Genomic DNA, 3,918 nt, shown 5'->3' with positions numbered 1-3,918 from the left:
TATGAGCTAATTGTTCTACACTTCTTACTTGGTGTAGCTTGTTATATGGGTCGTGAGTGGGAACTTAGTTTCCGTCTGGGTATGCGTCCTTGGATTGCTGTTGCATATTCAGCTCCTGTTGCAGCTGCTACTGCTGTTTTCTTGATTTACCCTATTGGTCAAGGAAGCTTTTCTGATGGTATGCCTTTAGGAATCTCTGGTACTTTCAACTTTATGATTGTATTCCAGGCAGAGCACAACATCCTTATGCATCCATTCCACATGTTAGGTGTAGCTGGTGTATTCGGCGGTTCCCTATTCAGTGCTATGCATGGTTCCTTGGTAACCTCTAGTTTGATCAGGGAAACTACTGAAAATGAATCCGCTAATGAGGGTTACAAATTTGGTCAAGAGGAAGAAACTTATAATATTGTGGCTGCTCATGGTTATTTTGGCCGATTAATCTTCCAATATGCTAGTTTCAACAACTCTCGTTCTTTACACTTCTTCTTGGCTGCTTGGCCTGTAGTAGGAATCTGGTTCACTGCTTTAGGTATTAGTACTATGGCTTTCAACCTAAATGGTTTCAATTTCAACCAATCTGTAGTTGATAGTCAAGGTCGCGTTATTAATACTTGGGCTGATATCATCAACCGTGCTAACCTTGGTATGGAAGTAATGCACGAACGTAATGCTCACAACTTCCCTCTAGACTTAGCTGCTGTTGAAGTTCCATCTATTAATGGATAAGGTTTTTCTGCTAACATATAAGAATTTTTGAAGACAGAAATACCCAATATCTTGTTCTAGCAAGATATTGGGTATTTCTGTCTTTATTTTGAATCTTTTTTTCTTCTTAATCTTTCTATTCAGAATTCAGTTAACGACGAGATTTAGTATCCTTTCTTGCATTTTCATAACTCGTGAAATGCCGAGTAGGCACGAATTCCCCCAATTTGCGACCTACCATAGGATTTGTTATGTAAATAGGTATATGTTCCTTTCCATTATGAATCGCGATTGTATGGCCAACCATTGTGGGTAGAATGCTAGATGCCCGGGACCACGTTACTATTGTTTCTTTCTCCTCCTTCATATTGACCTTTTCTATCTTTGCCAATAAATGATGAGCTACAAAAGGATTCGTTTTTTTTCGTGTCACAGCTGATTACTCCTTTTTTCCTTTTTAAAGAGTGGCATTCTATGTCCAATATCTCGATCGAAGTACGGAGGTCAGAATAAATAGAATAATGATCAATGGAAAAAAGAAAAAAATCCTTTAGCTGGATAAGGGGCGGATGTAGCCAAGTGGATCAAGGCAGTGGATTGTGAATCCACCATGCGCGGGTTCAATTCCCGTCGTTCGCCCATCGCATTATTGCAAATTCCAAAAATGCAATTTTCCATATTCCTAGTTACGTATTTACTTACGGCGACGAAGAATAAAACTATCGCTATATTTTTTCCTTTTCCTAGTTCTTCTTCCAAGCGCAGGATAACCCCAAGGGGTTGTGGGTTTTTTTCTACCAATGGGAGCTTTCCCTTCACCGCCCCCATGGGGGTGGTCCACAGGGTTCATAACTACCCCTCTTACTACGGGGCGTTTACCTAGCCAACACTTAGATCCGGCTCTACCCAAACTTTTTTGGTTCACCCCAACATTACCCACTTGTCCGACTGTTGCTAAGCAGTTTTGGGATACTAAACGGACCTCCCCAGATGGTAATCTTAAAGTGGCCGATTTACCCTCTTTTGCAATGAGTTTCGCTACAGCACCTGCTGCTCTAGCTAATTGCCCACCCCTTCCACGTGTGATTTCTATGTTATGCATGGCCGTGCCTAAGGGCATATCGGTTGAAGTAGATTCTTCTTTTCTCTCAAAAAACCCCTTCCCAAACTGTACAAGCTTCTTCCAAAGCATACGGCTTTCTAGATGTATATGACGATCTCTAGACAGATGGATCTTATATGAATCATATGATGAAGTACCACATGAGTGGATATATAGGAAAGGAATCCAAATCTGCCGAATCGCTCATGTTATGATCTTCTACATCCTAGGTCTCTGCGTTCCGTCATCTGGCTTATGTTCTTCATGTAGCATTCAGATCGAATGACTCTATGAAATTACGTCGATACTTCCACATATTATGGGTAACGTAGGAGACATCCCTATTTTCCCCCGGGGGTCTTAATTACCACTGCTTAGCTTTCAATTTGCCTCTGACCATCAAATTAAATGTGAATAACCCGTCCTCCTCTCTTTGAAACAAGGGGCGCTTCCGGTTCTGTGCGTGCTTCAAACAATTTTGTCTTCTCCATATTACCATATCTCTAGAGCCAATAATTTTCTATGAGGAACTACTGAACTCAATCACTTGCTGCCGTTACTCAACAGTTTTCTGTTGAGGTCTATCCCGTAGAGGTAGTCAAATTGGATCAGTGATCGATTTCTAGGTTTCGTCGTAAACCTAATTGGTTACTTCCAATTACGTAAATCAATAGTTCAAACCGCACTCAAAGGTAGGGCATTTCCCATTGATATAGGAACTTTTGTACCAGAAACAATAGTATCTCCAATTATAGCCCCTCTGGGATGTAAAATATATCTCTTCTCACCATCCCCATAGTGTATGAGACAAATGTATGCATTTCGATTAGGGTCGTATTCTATGGTTACGATTCTACCAGATATGTCTTTTTGATTCCGTCGAAAATCTATTTTACGGTATAGGCGCTTATGACCTCCCCCTCTATGCCTTGCGGTAATGATTCCTCTGGAATTACGACCTTTACCACAACGGTGCCGTCCATGGATCAAATTATTTCGTGGATTGGATTTCACTTGCCTGTCTACGGTTCCCTTGCGTGTGCTCGGGATAGGTGTTTTGTATAAATGTTTCGCCGTATTATTAAGTATTCTCCTTTAGTTTTTTTCTCTATCTAGAAGTGGAATAGAATAACCCGGTTGAAGGGTAATGATCATACGTCTGTAATGCATTGTATGGCCCAGAATAGGTCCTATTCTTCTACCTTTTCCAGGTAGTCGATGGCTATTCACAGCTACCACCTTAACACCAAAGAAGAGTTCGACCCAATGCTTTATTTCTGTCTTAGTGAATCCCGATTCGACATTAAAAGTATATTGATTCTTTCCCAATAAACGAAGACTTTTTTCTGTAAATACTGCGTATTTGATTCCATCCATAAATCGACTTTCCCTCCTATGCTCTGAGTTCCAGTATCGATAAGAATTCGAGTTCTTATTGTTCTTATGTTATGGTATGAATATACCATACCAATTCGTTATGTATGGATGATGGATGAGATTCCATGGATAGAGAGCCAGTTCCAATAGACTTATGGAATGTTCCCGTTCGTGTGCATCCAGCAGGAATTGAACCCGCAAATTTACCAATTATGAGTTGGGCGCTTTAACCATTCAGCCATGGATGCTTAACAGGGATCATCGTACATCGTAAATAACCAATTTTCATATAGAAAGACATATCATAGAAAAATGAAATCGAAAATATTCCGAGATGGCAAATATTCGGAGATGACTATGAAAACACCTCTCTGGATCCTCGAATTGAAAGAGAGATTGAGAGGGATCAAGAATCCTAATTCTCGCTATTTGGAATGGATCCAATTCTATTGAGTCTGACTCATAGTGATCATTTCTCTTTAGCAAAGAATGACCTTGGTTATCAAAGGATTGAACAACCGGGATCCATTTACTTATGATACCTAGTTGGCATTGATAACAAGGATCTAATGAATTATGAGTTTAATAGATCCTCTTTAGCAGAAAGACGTATATTCCTTGCTCATTATCAGACAATCACTTATTCCCAAACCTCGTGTGGGACTAATCGTTTTCATTTACCATCTCATGGAAAACCCTTTTCGTTCCGCTTAGCCCTATCGGGTATTTTA

This window comes from Triticum urartu, unplaced genomic scaffold (genome assembly GCF_056163025.1).
Source record: "Triticum urartu cultivar PI428250 unplaced genomic scaffold, HENAU_Tu73 scaffold1, whole genome shotgun sequence".
In the NCBI taxonomy this organism is placed as follows: domain Eukaryota; kingdom Viridiplantae; phylum Streptophyta; class Magnoliopsida; order Poales; family Poaceae; genus Triticum; species Triticum urartu.
Note: the sequence above shows the minus strand (reverse complement) of the source record.